The following is a 20,241-nucleotide window of genomic DNA, read 5'->3' as shown; positions in this document are numbered from 1 at the left end:
GCCCCTAGGGCTTGTAGTTCTCGCCCCTGCCTGCAATCCACCAAAGCGTCCTGTGCGGCAGGAGCCTTTACAAGCACCTCCAGCAGTGAAAATGACGTGGTGGCCCTCCTGCCGCAGATGTCCCTGGGGCAGTGTCTAAATACATTTTTTACTGACAAATGCCACTTTTCGTTCTTCGTAACCAAATTTAAATTGCCTAAAAAGAGCTTGTTCTTCTCAGAAAAACATTCATTTGCCTGAACATACTTGATTTGATTCTTCAATAAATACACATTTGGTCATGTTTTTAGGTACAGCTTCCTCACAGGGACAAATTCTGCATTCGGCATCACCTACTCTATTACTGGCAAGGGATAGCCATTATAACGGCATGCATTGCTATCATTGTGGCAGGACCACCATAATGCTAGGATGGAATGCCAAGCCCAGCCACCATTATGCTATATTTTTATAGCACAATATTTTTGTGCTTGATTTGCTGATATACAGCCATCACAGAAAGTGACATCACAGACTAAAATCTGCAACAGGTGCATGTGTGCATGTGCCTTTGCAATACTGATTGGGTATGGTTCATCATTCTGTATTATACCATTGGAGGACAACAAAACTTACGTATGCAGAACACGAGCTGTACAGTCTGTGAATACTTGACATTGGGCATGTTAAGTCAGTTCTCCAAAAAGAACGACAGCCGTCAAGAACACAATATTCACTGTGGAATAAAAAAGTCCCATACACTTTAATTTAGTTAACATACTCGTGCTGGTTACAGGGTAAAAATTATTATGTTTAAAGCTCGGGAAAGCACAAGGACAGTTAAATTGAGGAGAGGGCAAGGGACCTTCCCTTTGATCAGCCTGGTATCTGTCCTGGGAAAGTTTAAACTCTAACCCAGCGAACTCAGCACACGCCCACCAAACAAGACTACCCTGTGCAACTCAGTTGAGAATTTCTCAATTTAATGCACGAGCAGCTCAATCGGTTCAGCGTTGTCTCTTTGCATTCTGGTAGATGTAGACCTGGTTATCGCAATAGAGACTGAGAAGTAAAATTGTAATTCTGTAGCGAGAACACCGACCTGGATGAGCTTTTCATGGATGAATCTGTCAAACTCTGAGGTGTCCATTAACCAAAGCCATCGGTGAAGAACAAGTGAGCATTCCATTATCCGTTAACTTCCAGCTTGTTTAGCCCCAGGTTAAAATTTCCAATTCAGATTATGTGAAGCACATGACCAATCCACAAAATATAGGCTGTTGGATCTTCAAAAATATGTTATAGAGGGTCTCTCAAGGCATATATTTTAATAAAACGAATATGCTTTGCCAGTCGCTCTCGGGTACTGAGTTAACTCATTTAAAGACTAACATTCATACTCCCGAACATAAACAGATTGAGGGATATTATAATTAAAGAAATTATGAATATGATATGTTTATTCAGAACCATACTTGGAGTTTAAGCATTTATTCTGACATCAAATGTATAATGGAAACTACACTTTTGAAAATAACAGATTAATTATTAACCATATGAGAAGAAATTAAAGAGACTCCAACATCTCTACTTTTCAACGTTTAATCAAATTGGTTTCAATTCATAAATTTGAGATACACTTTAGCATGCTTTGCAAAGGTTTATACCTCTATATAAGCAATGCTAAAAACGTTAACGAAGGATTGCATTTCACGCATGTAAATTTACACGAAGTATCTGTAATGTAATGAAATGCATGGCATAATATTGACCACCTAATTTCCTCCTGGAATCCTTTATATTTATTTTTGGTGGGTACACTTAGGCCCTCATTATGACCCTGGCGGACAGTGGTATTTTGGAGAAAAGTACTGCCAACAGGCTGGCGGTACTCTTCCCCAAAATATGACATTGGCGGTTTGGCTCAGGCGATAAGAGCCGTCAGGCTGGAGACTTCAGTCTCCAGCCAGGCGGCCGTCACTGTCCCACCCGCGGGATTATGACCCCACCTACCGCCATGGTTTTCGTGGCTTCCTGACATGAAAACCATGGCGGTAGGCACTATCAGTGCCAGGAAATTCCTTCCCACACACTCCGCGGCAGTAGACGGTCATTACCGCCATTGACATGACGAGGGCCTTAGTTTCTATAGAAATTATGATTTCTCCCTTATTACTTTATACTGTTTCTATGCTACCGGTATCTATTCCAAATACTTTGTTTAACAAATACATTATATATTGTCCACATTTTTATGGAAAAATAAAAAAGCAAGGATTTCTCTTGCTTGCTTACAGAAATTGAAATATCATGCTGCTTTTGATTTATGTCAAGCTTCTTTTTGGCTTTCTGAATCTGTTCATCTCTTTTCTCCATTATGGTTACAAATTGAGTCAACCTTGTTGAACCCCTTCACGACGAAAGAGACTTTGGCCCTCATTATGTCAATGGCGGTAATAACCGCCTACCGCCGCGGAAACGGCCGCCAAAACACTGTCGCCGCAGCTACCTACCATCTGCCATATTATGACCGTAGCCGGAATTCCGCCAGAAGGCTGGTGGAATTCCGTCTACGGTCATGACGGTGGACGGCAGAAAACGGATGGCAGTAAGGTGGTGCTGCTGCCAGCAGCAGCGCCACACCAGTAGACCGCCGCAGACGGTATCATGATCCATGATACGGTCTGGTGGTGTTCTGCTGGCAGACGCTGCTGCTGGCAGCAGCGCCACGCCCGTCTCCTGCCGGAGGACCCCCTGCAAGCAGGTAAGTCAGGAGCTCTGACAGGGAATGGGGTGTGGGGTGTTGTGTGTGGGGGGTGTGGGTGGGTGTGTCTGTGTGCGTGCATGCAGGTATGTGGCATGTGGAATGTGTGTGTGCATGAATGGGTGTGCGTGTATGTTGTGTTGTGTAAATGCGTGTGTGCTTGTATGTATGTCAGTGTGTGAGGATGTGTGTGTGAATGGATGTATGCATGCGTGGGTGAATGTGGGTATGAGTGTGTGTATGCGTGTTTATGTTAGTGCGTGAATGTGCATGTATGTCGTGGGGGGTTGGGAGGGGGAGGGTGGGGGAGGTTTCTGGGGAGGGCGAGCAGGGCGGAGGAGACCCCTATCAGTGTCAGGGAAGGAATTCCCTGTCACTCATAGTGCCTACCGCCATGGTGTTCACAGGGTCAAAATCCCACGGGTGGGACAATGACAGCCGCCGGGCTGGAGACTGAAGTCTCCAGCCCGGCGACTGTTACCACCCTGGCGGACGGAGTGGTACATTGGCGGTTTGGTTTGAGCCAAACCGCCAATGCCATATTTTGGGGAAAGGTACCGCCAGCCTGTTGGCTTCTGAATTAGTTTTGATAAATTCAACAGTGGCACATTATTGGATTGATCATTACCAATGTTGGGAATCCTTTCATGGCACATTTAGCTCCTTCCTAACAATACTTAGGCTTCTGGAGGATATTCCCAAATTAGCCTATGGAGCTAAGTATCTGCAATGAGGAAAAGTTAAAGGGGCAGTGGGGCCTCTAGTTGGCATTCGATTTACACACTGTCCAAGTAGGGACTCTCACTATAATCAGGATAAGGGAGATACTCAGCTCAGATAAATCCTGCTCACCCCTTGGTAGCTTGGAACGAGCAGTGAGGCTTATCTTAGAAACAATGTGTAAAGCGTTTGCACATAACACACAGAATTACAGTGAATCACACGCTTTGCAGATTGAACTCCAGGCTGATGATGAATTCAGGAGTGCAGGCGTTGACGGCGTTGGGCTTGCCGTGTGAAGTGGGACGATGTGACGTGTGGTGCCCACAGGTCACGGTGCAGGCAGCGGCTTAGTGACGCCATCACTGAGACCAGGGCTGTGGTGTGAAGCGGGGTGGTGTGACATGCAGTGTCTCCAGGCCACAGTGCAGGCAGTGGCATTGTTGTTGCTGAAGCGATGTCATTGGTAGGCCCAAAGCAGTCATACGACATCAGGGGGGCTCTGTGCAGCACCCATGGATTGAGATGCAGACAGGGACTTTTGATGCTGGAGTTGATGCCGCTGACGGCGGTGGACCGGGGCTGCGGTGCAGTGGGATCGGTGTCAGCATGGAGGGTCGTCGTCGGGGATGCCAAGGCTGCAGTGTGAGGAAGGTGATGCGGAGTGTGGGGCCCACAGGTCACGGAGAAAGCAGCGGCTCGGTGACGGCATCAGGTGGCGGCGTCCGTGAGACCAGGGTTGCGGTGCGATATGGGGCACATCTCCGTACATCATTGTCAGGTCACAGTGCATTCAGAGGCATTGCCGCAGTGGTTTTTTTTCTTTTGCAGCACAAAACACACAGTTCCCAGTGCTGTAGGCAGATGAAGCTGAAGTCTTTGATATCCCTGAGGCTTAGGCCAACCCAGCAAAGCACACACAGCAAAGGGGCAGTATTCCTCATCCAGCTCTGCAGGTCTTCTCCTTGCAGAGGTTCCTCTTGATCCAGAAGTGTTCTAAAATTCTTGGGGTTTTGGGTCCACTACTTATATCAGTTCTGGTCTTTGAAGTAGGCAAACTTCAAAGGAAAGTCTCTGTTGTTCACAAGATCCGGAGGCATTGTGTGAGGACAGGCACTGCCCTTTCAGGTGCAGGTGACAGCTCCTCCCTCCCCACTCTAGCCCAGGGGACTCATCAGGATATGCAGGCTACACCTCAACTCCCTTTGTGTCCCTGTCTAGAGGAAATTCACAAACAGCCCAACTGTCAGTCTGACCCAGACACGGATTCGACAGGCAGGCAGAGGCACAGAATGGTTATGCAAGAAAATGCCCACTTGCTAAAAGTGGCATTTTCAAACAGACAATCTACAAACCAACTCTACCATTACAATTTACACAGGGAGCACTTGCACTGTAGCACTGATCAGCAGTGGTAAAATGCGCAGAGACAATAAACCAACAAAAACACATTTGAAAAATTAGGAGGAAGAAGGCAAAAAGTTTGGGGATAACCCTGCAAGAAGGGCCATTTCCAACAGGCAGTTTTGTCCTCCCAGGGCATATAAAACATCTTTTATAATGTCCTTGCTTATAGTTACGTGGCATCCCACACTTAAGGGACCTAGGTGAGACCTTAGGGGGTGACTGAAATGTGAAAATAAGGAAGATTATCAATTAAGAAGTACCCTTGATTTCAAAGTCAAATTTGCACACATATTACTTTTTAAAGACAGTCTGCAAGGCATGGCTACCTTTAAAAATGACAGCATGCAATACAGTAGTGTACACTCCAGTGCAGGAAATTGGCTGGGCCGCTAAACTTTCCTGCCCTATTATATACTAGGGACTTATAGGTCATTTGAGTCCCCGTGCCCTATTATCTACTAGGGACATACAGGAGTATATCAATGCCAAATGTAATTATACCACATTACCATATACCTTTTATCCATTGCACTGGCCCTGGGCATGGTTAGCAGAGTCTAGGGCACAGTCATGGTCAGTTACCACAAGTATCAGTCAGAAAACGTGAGCGTGAACATGCTAAAAGGATGACTTTCTCACAACTTTAGAGCCCTTACTCAAAATCATTGACAAAGAAATATTATTGGGAAAAGTGAGGGGTGAAATCCTTGAATTAACTTTAGCCACTTGCACACTCTTGGAGGCATTAAAATCTATCTTTTTTGCTAATGTAGGTAGCAAATGTGTATATGCGAATATGACTCAGTATGACCCAAAAAGGACATTTCAACCATTACTGCTACGTAACATTCATTCTGTAATAGTTAACATAATTAGCCCTAAACATATTTCATCACTAACATTGCATGTATGAATGTGAGAAAGTCATTGTATTCACATTCTCATCCAGATTTAGATATGTGCTATTCCATATCATTAGAATGCTGTCAATATATTTGTACAATTAATGGCATGATCAATATTCTCAGTATAGTTAGTGGATTTATAAGTATACTTATAAATCCCTCTCACACCACCATAACTTGTTTAATAGAAATCTTGTTTTCCATCTCCCAACCACTTTGTAGGCACTATTCACTTCACCATTGAGGGATTCGCTAGTGAATGAATATGTTTAATAAGGATGAATAGGTATAATTCTCTCAAACAATCTGCCTGACCAAATCCAGTGACTGTTATGTCCACTCTTTCAGGTGGGCATGTGTTACTCACATCTGACAAATAACCACTCATCAGTAGTTGGCAGAAAGACTTCCTCTTCCTGGATAGGACAGTGCTAGATTCAAAGCTGATTGGCTGGCCATGAGGGCAGCCCCCTCTAACTAGTGGCTCACTGGGAGTATGCACCGTCTTAGTACCTAGTCCTTGGGCAGGGAGCTCACAGGGCTTGAAAAAAACGAAGAGATTGGGTTTTCCAGACTGAGAAACTCTGAGGATGGAGCAGCAATCCAAGTCACAATAAAGAATGAGCAAACAAGCTAACCAATCATCAAAATAAAGGTTTTGTTCCGAAATAGTTTTGTCAAAGTGAACTACACTTTGGATTGACTGACATCTTCAGTCTTATTTACTAGTCCTACCTACACTAATGCTGGACGTTATTTGCATGTCTTTTGACGTGTTTAGGTGCCTGAACTTAGTGCATTAACATACTGTAAAAGCTTGAATGAGACAAATTGACACCACTTGTGCACTCTCTAAATTCCCTGACAAATATATAAATACAAGCTTTGGCTCAATCTAGTTATCAGAATAGTAACCTGTGCTAGAAGGCTCTGCCTTTGGCCTCTGTTTTGATGACTGTCCACCAAAACTTTAACAAATATTTTGTTTTTCAAATACAAACTCCCCAAATCAGAGTCTGTTACTGAACAACAAGTAACTAATGCCCGTCCACCCCATGTAGTTTTTTCCCTGATAGGGGGGGGGGGGGAGGGAGTCTCTTTCTCCATGTGTGTGTTTCTCTTGCTTCATCTTTCCGAACTGTGTGTTTTTTAGTCTCTTTGCTCAGAAAATGTCTAAGGCGGGACAATAAATGCCAGTCCCCAAAACGAAGTGCTGTTGGCCTCCACCGGTAATCACCAACTCAAATTAAGCACCGGGCAAGAGAGCAACGGGGGTCTCCACTGACAGAGAGCTGACAGTCTGCCCGACTCTAAATGAGGCACATGAACCCAGGGCTTGGCAGACAGGATGCTCTATCACGTCTGTGATGGAGTACCCTGTCAGCCAAATTCTAAATCTGGCCTTTAATGACTCTAAAAAAATACATAGCTGATGACGTATTTACTCATCTGCCCAGAAACCAAGCACACTGCATTGAATTTGATAGGTTTGGTTATTCTCAAAGCACAGTGTCATGAAGTTACGGTGGGCTAAATGCATCTGGGTGGAAGAGTAAATAAAGAATGTGATTATAAAGACAGCAGAAGAGGCAAGATATGAAACAGAATTTAGCACTGAAATAGGCAGGCTCTGTCCACCCACACTCACATCAGAAGGTTCTAAAATGTGTTATAAAGCCTCAGGGGACGGAGGGGTGTTTGCTTTCTCAAATTTAATAGATTTAACCCAGTGATGATGATTTTCAAGAAGAGCCATCTGGGAGTGATGCATAAAGACATTCATTTCGCTAGGAAACGGAATCCAAGGACGCTGGCACTACATCATTATAAAGACCGGATGTGTCACCAGAGAAAAGTCAAAGCTTCTCCATTTCTGAAATATTGTGTAAGACCAAGTCAATTCAAAATAATGCATTATAGCAATTATGGGGTAATGACCGCCTGGTACAATAATGCACCCCAACCACTGTGAATATACAGATTCCAACTGGACAACAACTCTGGATTTTCGACGCATTTTCTACAATAAATATACAATTCTTGTTGGTCTGTTGCTACCTTTTTTGTTTACATGTTTTTACTTTTCTGATTGTGTAAATGCGCCTTATTTATCAAGAGTCTAAAAGTTGAAAAATCATTTGCTTTTAAAACGAGAGCATGGAACCTACTTGCAAAGGGTGATGAAAGCAAGCCCGGACATAGGTAAATGTAGTGTTCCAGTGCCTGATGATTGTGACCTGAATGGTAAGGTTTCGGTGCATGCCTTAACATTTTGCAAAAGTATTACTATGGTAGAACCTCCAAGCCCTATCTCATTTTTGTTAGGTATGTTTACTAGAGCAGGGCGTGGTTTTTTTACATGTCGGGGTAAGCTGAAGAAAAGCCCAGGATTTTATTTCGTAGGTGGACATGTTTTCTGAAAATAAGTACTTAGCAGTCAGTATCCAGCTGGGGGGGTGAATGGACCTTTGTCACGAAAGCCATTTGTCACTCTGTATGACAGCTTTTGTAAATGGCTGCAATCAGCCACTCAGATTGGTTGCAATTAAGTGTCCCGTTCTAATTGGTGAAAAGGATGACCAGCCAGATAGCTGAAACATCATGTTATTTCTTTAGTTTGGAGTATTTGCGTCTTCAACAAACAAGAACAAGTCACTGGGTTAGAAGCATTATAATTGGTTGCTGGCAGCCACATATTACAGCGGGGGTAGCAGGTCTATGCCTGTGCTATTTTATGGTCCAGGGAGGGAGGGGAAGCTTGAACACAAGCTGTTTTCTTTGTTATGGCTATGCTCTATTAGAACATTAGAATATTGGGCGCTCTATTGGAGACAAAAGAGTGCTCAGGGCTTTTACTGGCAGGTAAAAGCCCTGAGCGTCAACATTCCAATGTTCTTTGTTCACAGCTGTTCTTCTGACCAAAGGCCTCACAAGCCCGGGCTCCATGAGGACTTTTTTTATTTTATTAATCAGAACATTCTGCCCTCTAGTGGCAGAATGTTCCAATAGCCTTATCCCCTTCGTAGCTAGGCTATACCAGCAATTTAAGTCCTGCTCCCTTGTTAAAGGCCTGAGACAAAAGGCTGGAGGGGGCCTTTAATGGCCAGTGTAGGCCACTACAGGGGACTCTAAGGTTATATTCTAGACCACCACAAATTACATTTTGCCAGTTTTCTTAAACAAATTTAACTCTGCTGGAGAACTTAAAATATAGCTGCAATGCTGGTAGCATTTCAGAAAGAGGGTTTTCTCCCACTTCTAATTCCTAAAGCTACTAAAATGTGAGGTATATGCATCAAACAGGTGTAGTAAAGGTTTAGAGCCATAACATTCATAATTGCTGCTGGGCACTGGGCAGTGGTAGGTCACATTTCAACTGAACCTAGGAGTTCTCAAAAAAGTATATGTTTGGAATTACACATTGAAGGCTATGTTGCACATAATGGTCTGTGGCAATTGTGAACAGTGATAGACTAGCATCAAGTGGGGCCTCTCAAGAAAATAGGCTTAGCACACTGGCCACATTTAGGTAGATTTGGGAACAATCTTACTAAAATTTGTCTGTGATCACGTAGATGTTAAATATTAAACAGACAGTCTGAGAGGTGTTCCTTGAGAGTAGTTTAGATTAGATCTAAAGACTCAATGAAAAAAATCCCAAATATGACACTGCTGTTGCGGAAAAATGAACGTAAACAATGCAGAGTCTGACCAGTAGCACACAGTGGCTGCAGGCAATCATTTCAGCAGACTGCAGTGAAAGACCTTGTCAATTGTGGTCAGTGGGTCCAAGGCGATGGGCCTCATGATGAAACTGTCATTCACTTGTGCAAGAATGCCTTCCTGACCAACACGCAAAGTGTTTTTGTGAAGCCTTTTCATGGAAACCTCATTGATGAGGGTCACAGACATGATAGGGTTAAACTACCACCTCCTCAAGTATCTTGGGATGCCTAGGAAGTGATGATTGAAAAATATGCCAAGAGTTGCTCTTATTTAATTGCAGGTCGGTTAAATAACTTTCGGGTTGGTGTGGATAGTAGTTCACTAACCTAGTTCATGAAGACATTGACAGAGTAAAGCTAATCAAGAATGAAACTGGTGGAGTGATGTGCTTCCCATTTAGTACATAAATGAGATCTTACCCATAGTTCCTCTCCGTGTATTATTAGTTTGTGCTTCTGCATGGTTTAGGGTCACTGGATAGGTTGGTCATAGGGGGACTAAGCTCTACTCTTCTGAAGAGCCGTAAGGAATGTGAAGAAGTGTCAGACGTTGCTTCTATTGTGTTCCAGGGTGTGTTCGAATGGTGTTTTACCAACTCAGAGTTGATTGTTATTTTTTGCCTTGAATTGTAACTACTTATGTTGTTTTTGGACTTGTCAAGGATAGTATTTCACTCATTTATAGGAAAAGTATTTTGCACAGTTCCATGCTCTGAGAACTTGCGAGTTTAAAGTAGCCATGATATAACTCTAATCGATATTGAACTGCGTCAATGAAAACATCTGCAACCAAACTATTGGAAAAGTATGTCTTTATCTATTAGTGGTACACTGTCCAGTCCCACACTGAGAGGACAGGGCTTAGTTATACCACTGCTACACGTAGGCTAGTTACCACAATTATTCTGATGACAGGCAGGATTGAACTTTTCACAAAAAACACTAGATAGCATAGTTTCACCAGTGACTTCCCTGAAAAATAACAGCCCTGAGAGCTTGCCCTTCTCCTATATTAAGAGCTTAGGGTCATGAGCCTCCAAACAAGGGCTGGATAACCCACCTGGAGTCAATGGTAGTCTCCAAAGGGGGTCATGTAAGAAACTCCTCACACACCCCAATATGGAGGAATTCTGCTGTCCCTAGACGAACCGCTAAAGAACGCTACTAAGGTGCCAAAACCCATGTCATGATCTCAATGTGAGGTTCCTCAGAGCCATGCTTGATATACCATTCTTCCATCCTCACTTTAACAGTCTTTAGGGTCACAGTCTGAGTTTAGTCTATCAGTCCAGGAGTCTCCCTTTGTGGCTGAATGCTTGCCTTGTAACAGTAGTGTTGTGGTGGCGCACTGCACTTAAGTGAACCTTGGACACAGTGATTAGTATGACTCGTGGTCCGCAACTTGCTCACACTAATTTCCAGACTCAGACATATTAACTCTCTGATGTGAACGTCAGAATTAACCAAAACAGTTACTCCCACGGGGGAGATGCTAACATTAGGCACTTTACATAGTATTGACAAAATGTGGATGCAACACTACATTCCTCCTTTACCATATGACTGAAAAAGAAAAATGAAAACAGAACACAAAAGAAACCTAGATGTAAATACGTTCAAAAAAGGATCTGACAACAGGCATGAATATGTGCAGGATTTCACAACCAGTAGCTCAGGCTGCCCATCTTCAGTCAACCAGAAATGCTGCATAATGCTGGGAAGGATTAGGGTGGGATCTCAGGTGATATTGCCCTCGGCCACTCCTGGGGATGGACTCTTGAGTAGCTTTATATGTGTCGGGGAGCGTGCCTGTCACTTGGGTTAGCTTACTTGAAGATGGCACTATGGTCACTACAGATGCAGCTGACTGGGTCATGGGTAGCCTCGTAGCTCCTGGGATGCCATTGGCGGCTCTATCTATACTTTCTTCTGAGTCATGCGATCTGTCCATGGGGACATCATCCATCATCTCACCATCTAGTGAGTCGTTGTATAGTAGCCAGGATGCCTTTTTGAACTAAGAGATGTTCCGAGTGACAGTCTCCGCCCCTCTCCTGAAAGTTACCATGGTGCCTTTAATTTCAACAATTGTCCAAGGAGCGGCTTCAAAAGGCAGATGGAACTTTCTGCCTGGATGGCGGTCTTTGACTAGGACTCAGTCTCCCACATTGAGATTGCATTGCTTAGCATGCCATTGCCCTGAGGCATACTCATTGTTGCGAGCTCTACAAGAATCAGAGTAGTTTGGAAGGTTAGATTGATCAACTCACATGGGATGATGAGGGATGGTGTCTGTTAAGGTTCGTCTAAAACACTGCTTACTTTGGGTGATGCCCGTGGTGGAGTGGGGTGTTAGTCAGTATTCCCATAGGAAATTGTAGATAGCACTCTATGTTCCAGGCCTCAGCAACAGTAATAAGGATGACTTTTGTCAGTGAACCTACAAAATGGTCCACCTCCCCAATGGCTTGAGGCCACCAAGATGTTATGCGGCAGTGTTTGGTATTTCAAGACCATAGATACTCGGCCTACTCATGGCCGCTGAAAGGAGGGCTGTTGTCAGTGGAAATCTCACCATGGGTGGCCATCATTTTCTCAATTTTAGGGATGACTTCTGATGCCAAGATGGTTTCCACTTCGGGATACCTGGAGAAATCGTCCATTAGGATGAGCATACAGGAGGCATCTGGAAGACTCCCAAAATATGCACTGACTTGTTGCTATTGAGTGGCAGAGCTTTCTTCGGTGATGATCAGTGTGGGGGTTCTGGTTGTCCGGTTGCTTGGCAGGGAGGGCACCTTCTGACCACCTTGCCCACTCTTTGATCAAGACCTTGAAACCAGACTTTGCTCCATAGCCTATTTTCGGATTTGGCTATGCCTTGATGGGCTCGTGTTCTGCAGATTGTTGCCTCAGACTGTCGGGGAGGACTATGTGCAGAACTTGCATGAGGCAGTCTTCCTCTGTAACTGGCAGTTCTTGTTGGACATGAAACAAAAACTGGAGAGTTGCTTTGGCCTCATCTGTGTGTTATGCAGACAGGGAACTGAGAGGCTGCCAGTCTCCTGGCAGTGTTGATTGTATTGCAATTTGAAACAGTCATCATGTTTTCTAGCTTTCACCACATTGCAGAGGGGCAATGGGATTGGTTTTGACCTGCTGAGCACCAAACAAACATACTTCTCCGTGTCTTTGCCCTCCTTTGCTTCAGATGGTGTCGTTGGACGTGAATGGGCAGACAGGAAGTCAGCAGAGCTCTGGCCACCTGGGCGGTATTCAACTGTGAAGTTGAATTCCTACCACTGCAGGATCCATTTCTCATTCCTTTGGGGTGGTTTGGATGAGGACCCATGGAATAACGGAATTAATGGTTTATGATTTCTGAAAATGGTAAAAGAGTGTCCATACAGGTGAATATTGAAGTGCCGGCAACCCCAGTGAATTGCAATGGCCCCCTGTTCAATTTGATAGCACCTTTGTTAAGTTGGTGTGAGTGTTTGGATCACGTACATGATTGTTGCTCACTCACTGCATTCTTGACATTGGACTTATCCTGCCCCAAGCACAGTAGGGCTGGCATTCGCCACAGGCTGAGGGTCCTTCTTAGGATCAAAGTACACCGGTGTTGCTTCGGCTGTCAATGCATCCTTGGTGTTTCTGAATGCATGCTTTGGCTCCTCTCCCACACCCATGGGCTGGTAGCTTGGTGAGCTCTCTGAGGGGAGACCTGTGATATTTGCCAGGTTTTCATTAAGCACCCACATTATATCACCATGCCCAGGAAACTGTGGACACCTAACATGGATGACTGAGCAGGGGCATTTGAATGTCTTTTCTGGGTCAGGACCAGCTCCTTCGTCCAAGAATTGGTAGCCAAAGAAACTGATGTTGCGCCTCAGAAATTCAAATTTGTCCTGATAAAAGGTCAACCCATGTCCTTTCAGCCTGGTAAATACTTCCCGAAGGCAAGTGAAGTGGCTGTCCAGTGTCAGAACATGTACCAAAATATCATCACTCACATTCAGCTCTCCGGGGAGACAACTGAAAGACTTCAGCTGCGCTTGAGGTGCTGAAGTGTAAGGACACAGAGTCAGGATGTAGTGGTATCTGGTGATAGCCACAGCGAAGGTCCATCTTAGAGAACTACTTTGACCCAGAAAGCTCTCCTGGGATGTCATCAATGGTCGGAGTCAAGTGACGCTCATTTTTGATGGCAAGATTGGTGTTAGAAATGGGGTCTTTGGTTGTCAGTCAGGTTCTCCCCTGTCCAAGCAAGGACCCTCACCCTAGTCAGGATAAAGGAGAATCATCCTCAGTTAACCCCTGCTCACCCCCTTGGTAGCTTGGTACGAGTGGGCAGGTTTAACTTCAGAGACAAGGTTTAAAGTATTTGTATCAACACACACAGTAATATAGTAAAGACACCACAAAATGACTCGACAGAGGTTTAGAAAAATAGCCAATATTTATCTAAACAAAACAAGACCAAAACAACAAAAATCTGACATACACAAGTCAAGTTATGAATTTTTAAAGATTAAACTGATAAATAGCGCTTAGAAACACAAAATGCTTCGATGAGGTGATAACAGGGCATCGTGACAGAGTCATTCCCAACAATCCGACACCAATGGCACCGGGTACAGAGTCACGCAGACCCCCAGGTACAGTACCTTAGTAAAATGTGAAAACAAGCTGGTGTGTGAAGTTGGGGATCACGGCGTCACTGAATCCAAGGCGACGCCGATTCCGATGCTGCGGGGCGAAGGAGCGGAGGTGTCAAGAAGAGGCGTCAGGTCCTTGCTACGGAGCGGTGGAGGTGAGGCAGCGTCGCTGCAAAACGTTGAATCCGCGCTCTTCGTGCGGAGTCGATATCCAGCAGTCACAACATAATGTGGTGACTTCAATGGAGTCGCGGACTTCGGCGGAGCTGCAGCAGTGTAGCGCCTGCGAGCGTAGTCGCACTCCAGCGAGGACCACAGCTTTGTTTGCAGGCAGCGTCACAGGATTCGGCAGCGGCATTGGTCCGGAGTCATCCGAAGTCGGTTTTCTTGGATTTTCACCAGCTTCTCCTTTCAAGGGCCCAGGGACTGGATAGGGCACCACTTTTCAGCACAGGAGTCTCAGCAGAGAGTCAAGGTGCTGGTAGGGGAATCTTTGAAGGCCCTGAGACTTCAGAACAGGGGGCAAGCTCAGTCCAAACCCTTGGAGATTCTTCTCAAGCAGGAATATACCACAGAGTCCAGTCTTTGTCCCCTTTCACAGGCAGAAGCAGCAACTGCAAGATAGCCCAACAAAGCACAGTCACAGGCAGGGGCAGCACTTCTCCTCAGCTCTTCACCTCTTCTCCTTGGCAGAGGTTCCTCTTGATTCCAGAAGTGATCTAATTTTCAGGGGTTTTGGGTGCTCTTATTATACCCCTTTCTGCCTTTGAAGTAGGCCTACTTCAAAGGAAAGTCTCTCTTGTTTGTGAGATTTTGCCTTGCCCAGGCCAGGCCCCAGACACACACCAGGTCGGTTGGAGACTGCATTGTGTGAGGGCAGGCACAGGCATTTCAGGTGCGAGTGACCACTCCTCCTCACCCTCCCAGCACAGATGGCTCATCAGGATGTGCAGGCTACCCGCCAGCTCCTTTTGTGTCACTGTCTAGAGAGAGGTGCAAATAGCCCAACTGTCAAAATGACCCAGACAGGGAATTCACAAACAGGCAGAGTCACGGAATGGTTTAAGCAAGAAAATGCCTACTTTTTTAAAAGTGGCATTTTCAAACACACAATCTAAAAACCAATTTCACTAAAAGATGTATTTTTAAATTGTGAGCTCAGAGACCCTAAACTCCATATTTCTATCTGCTCCCAAAGGGAATATGCACTTTAATAATATTTAAAGACAGCCCCCCAGTTAACCTATGAGAGAGATAGGCCCTGCAACAGTGAAAACCGAATTTGGCAGTATTTCACTGTTGGGACATGTAAAACACATAAGTACATGTCCCACCTTTTACATACACTGTACCTTGCCCAAGAGGCTACCTAGGGCCTACCGTAGGGGTGCCTTACATGTAAGAAAAGGGAAGGTTTATGCCTGGTAAGTGGGTACACTTGCCAAGTCGAATTGCCAGTTTAAAACTGCACACACCGACACTGCAGTGGCAGGTCAGAGCCATGTTTACAGGGATACAAATGTGGGTGGCACAACCAGTGCTGCAGGCCCACTAGTAGCATTTGATTTACAGGCCCTGGGCCTCTAGTGTACCTTACTAGGGACTTACTAGTAAATCAAATATGGCAATCATGGAAAGCCAATTTACACATACATTTTACATAGGAGCACTTGCACTTTAGCACTGTTTAGCAGTGGTAAAGTGCCCAGAGTGACAAAACCAGCAAAACAGAGTCCAGCACACATCAACAACCTGGGAAACAGAGGCAAAAAGTTAGGGTAGACCACGCCAAGAATGTCAAGTCTAACAGTTGGGCACCCTCATGTCAATACAGAGGTGCACTGCATCCAGTTGTTTAGGTTTTTCAATAACTATGATAGGAAAGACCAACGGTGTGGGGTCTGTTAACTTCTTTATGATGCCTGCCTCCCCTAGAAGTTTCAGTTCTTTCTCTTTTTTAGGGCAAAGGTGGAAGGCTACTCATCGAAGCTGGAGACCTACCAGAGCAACCGATTATGCAAACAGACGATCTTTCCATCCAGGCATCTGATGCCATCAAAAAGGGATGCAAACTCCTGCATTAACTTGTGAAGGTCATCGGTGTGTATGCTGAAGATAAACTGCACAAGGTTGAGCTCTTGGGCAGTTCGGAAGCTTAGTAGGAATCCTTCTCCTCGTTGGGACACATAGACTTTTGATTTTGTGCATGTAGTGTCGTGAGTGATCTCAGTTTGGAACACTTCCTCCAATCATAGAGGTGAACAGTTGCCGAAGGCATATACTTGGACCCTGGTGGAGCATAGAGCTGGTAGGCTACAGAGGCCGGGGTACACATTTGCAGCCATAAGGTTCACAGAGGCCCCTGTGTCAGTGAGGGTGGGTACTGGTTGGCCCTGAATGTCAACTAGGCAGGTGGAGGTTCAGCAGTGTGAAGTATGAGCAGGAGAGGGTGAAAGTCAACTCCACTGATGTTCACTTTTGGTCTAGCTGATGACTGTTTTGGGGTAGAGCAGCATACTTGAGAGAAGTGATTGAGATTGCAATAGCAGCTGCAGGTCTTTCCTCACACTGGAGAGTCACCAGTATGGGGATATGAGCCACGCACCATCTGCAAGTTTGGCCTGTCAACTTCGGTTTGGGTGATTTGGACTTTGTCTTGCTGGTCTCCTTGTGTATTGCATTGACAGGATCTTTGATGGGTGATGGGCGCGCCGGGTCCATGTAAGCTGCCTGTGTTTTAGAGAGTTTTTTGGATCATCCTAGGGTCAGGATGTCCCATGGACATGTTCAGCTCCTGCAGGACACGCTCCCGCTGTTTCAAGGATGCACACTCTTGTATGAACTGCACCCTTACTTCATTCTCCTCATCTGGCAGGGTGCATGTGCTCTCCAGTTATTCCAGTGAGCTGTAGAACACACCAAGGGACTCATCTGGCCGCTGCCGTACATAGCAGAGGATGTAACATTCATAGGTGGGGTTAGCTTAAGGTTCAAAATGTGCAGTGATGGCATTCTTTAGTGTCATGTATGTGCACGGCGGCCCTGCTTCAACAACAACCTTAGAGATCTTGTGTATGTCTACCAGACCCAGGTAAAGGAGGAGGGGCCTACACCTGTAATCACGTCAACAGCCTCAAAATAGGTTTCAAGGCGTTCAACCCATGCTTTCCAGCGAGCATCTTGCATTTGGGCGAACCCGGTGATAGCAAAAGGTTCAGAGGCCAGGATGGCAGACATGGTGGATGTCGACAGTTCTCAGGGGAGAGGTGCGTGGCACACTCATGCCTAGTAGGTAGAGGAGGCAGCCTTTAGCACACAAGTACTCACTCAGGCGCTTGGCAGCAGAGGTGGACTAGCCTACAGGAGTCAAAGATGTCCTCAAAATAGAGTGGCCAGGCCAGGTGTGCTGGTTGATAATATTGTCTATCAGCAGTGGCAGTGTGGCCTACTAGTCATCTCTGGTCTGGTAGTAGCGTAGTGTGTACAGAGATTAAGTGTTCATTTGAGTGGAAACAGGCCTCCTGTATGCCCGGCTCAGTCACACTGTAGGTTGTCTTCACCCAAGCAGAGGGACCACACCTTTCTGGAGGAGGACACAGCAGGGGGTGAAAACAGCAGCTGGATTCCTTACACAGCCCTGTGAAAATGGTCATGGCAGCCGCACTGGATCGGCGTGCTGAGAGCAGGTGCGGGGCTTCCCACAAACAAGGTGACAGAAGGATGCTGTCTCTTGGGTGGGGGAAGAGATGGCTGGATGCACTGCTTCACTGGGCCGGGTGTACGTGGGATGGTCTCTCGGCTGCACCTGACTACTGCTTCAGACAATCACTTGGACTGGGGTGGTCACCCCAACGGTGCGGTGGTCACTGCTGAGGGAGCACATCAGCAGGCAGAAGGCTTGAGTTGTGGGTGGGCCTGCCAGGCAGCACTTGTGCCATAGTGTGAGGTATGAGGAGCAGCGCACAAGAAGAGTCTGTGCAGCCTCCTCTTCACCAATATACTGTTGTGGTGATGTGCTGTACTTCGATGAAACTTGGACACAGTGATTAATATGCCTCATGGTCTGGAACTGCCCCACACCCGTTTCCATGCTCAAATGTATTAACTCACTGATATGGATGTCAGAAAGAACTAAAACAGTTACACCCACTGGGGAGATTCTACCTTCCCCCATCCATAGGGCACTTTACATGGTGTTTCCAAAACACCACAGTAACCTGAGAATGTTCCAGGGCTCACACGCAGCTCAAATCTTGGTGGTCACACACTATATCAATGATGTGCAGGAATCAGTCTTGGCTGGAGCTCCCGTCAGCTGAGTCATAGACATAAAAATATATGCTCCAGGTCAGATGTGACAGCTGCACTGTCAGTTTTGGGTCCTCTACTATAAGACTAGAAAACACTTTACTTGCTGCCTCCCCACTGCAGGTCAAAACTTCCACCACCTACTCACTTTCTTCTAGGGTCGTTGAACCCTAGTCCCAGGGTCAGTTCCTCCTAACTCTTCGGAGAGGGACTCAGGTACAGTCAAATAAGGCAAAAACAAGTTGGGCCCAGGTTTATATTTTTTGGTGCAAAACTGCACTAACGCAGTTTTGCACCAAAAAGTTTAGCACCGGCTTGCACCATTTCTGTGCACCAGCCGGGCACCATATCTATGGAATGGTGCAAGCCGGTGCAAAGGGAAGGCTGGTGTAAAAAAAAAATGACGTTAGTCGGGTGGTGCTGGCGGTATGGGAGAAGGGGGTTTTGCACCAAAAAATGACGTTAGGCAGGTTAGAGTAAATAAAAATATCTCTAACCTGCCCAGAGTCATTTTCTGACGCAAAACCATCCATACCACATGACTCCTGTCTTAGAAAAGACAGGAGTCATGCTCACCAGCCAAATGGCCAACACAGGGGACCAGGGTCCCCTGGGCATGGCAATTGCACCCTGTGCCATGTATGGGGGCCCATTTCAGGGCCCCCTATGGCACTTTAAAAAATAAAATAAAATGCTTACCTGTACTTACCTAGAATGGGGTCGGTCCCCCTTCATCCACTGTCCCTCTGGTGTGGGTGAGGGGGGTCCCTGGGGAGGGCACCCGTGGGCTTATTCCATGGTGTTCCACCCTGGAAATAGGCCCACAGGTCCCATAACGCCTACCCTGACCCAGGCATAAAAAAATGGGGCAAAGCAAGATTTGGACCATTTTTTACCCCTCCTCCCTGCCCGTGCACCATTTTTGCACGGGAGTATAAATATGGCATTAAGGGCATAGAATCATTTTTTACACAGGAATCCCAACCTTGCATCTCATTAAGGCAAAGTAGGTTTCCACGTCCCAAAAATTACTTTAACTCCATACATTTGGTGCTAGACGGGTCTAGCGCCAAAGCATAAAGATGGAGTTAGTTTTGCACCAAATTAGAGTAAAACAATTACGCTAATTCGGTGCAATCAGAGTATAAATATGCTCCTTGGTGTCTAAGATTCAGTGCAGACAGATCTAGGCAAACACCTACCCTGTATAGCCCATCAGAGTCCTCTCCCACTACAGCCAAGAGTATTATGGAGCTTCCCATCATCTCACTGGTACTATTGGGGGTCACAATTTGCATCATCTAGGCAGCATCTGCAGAACACCACCTGTAACCGATTTCCCCATCACTGTCTGAAACTTGCAGAACTTATACAGCATGCCATCCCCTTAACATCAACTCAGGGTCACAACTCACTCCAAGCAGTTAATCTGGGGTGTACATTATTCTAGGCATACTTAAGCTCACTAGCACTGACCACAGCCACTCTCATGGATGTCCCACTTCGTGTTGTTTTGTGCCGTGATGGCTCAAGGCCAATGTCTGAGAGCTGGAGCATCTACGATGCCAACATTTCTTGGGTTTTTGGAAGGGGCTTTCTTACCTCCTTGAAACAACCTTTCTGACCACCCTTTTCTTTGAATCAAAACTCCCTTCGTGCAAGATAGAAAACATACAGACCCAAGAACATCCATCAAAAATGTCGAAAACGTATTACATTAAATCATGTAGACCGTTTGTTCTGTTATCTAATTAGTCTAAATGAACACA

At 45.7% G+C, this 20,241-nt stretch overlaps 1 protein-coding gene across 1 annotated transcript in view; it reads right to left on the bottom strand.

The window, feature by feature from the left end:
* RYR2 (ryanodine receptor 2) overlaps window positions 1–20,241 on the bottom strand; it is a 2,714,825-nt gene that overhangs the window by 2,161,113 nt on the left and 533,471 nt on the right. The window lies entirely within an intron of this gene.

Source organism: Pleurodeles waltl, chromosome 5 (genome assembly GCF_031143425.1).
Source record: "Pleurodeles waltl isolate 20211129_DDA chromosome 5, aPleWal1.hap1.20221129, whole genome shotgun sequence".
Lineage (NCBI taxonomy): Eukaryota > Metazoa > Chordata > Amphibia > Caudata > Salamandridae > Pleurodeles > Pleurodeles waltl.
The sequence above is the reverse complement of the archived record's forward strand: the minus strand, read 5'-3'. Positions and strand labels throughout refer to the sequence as shown.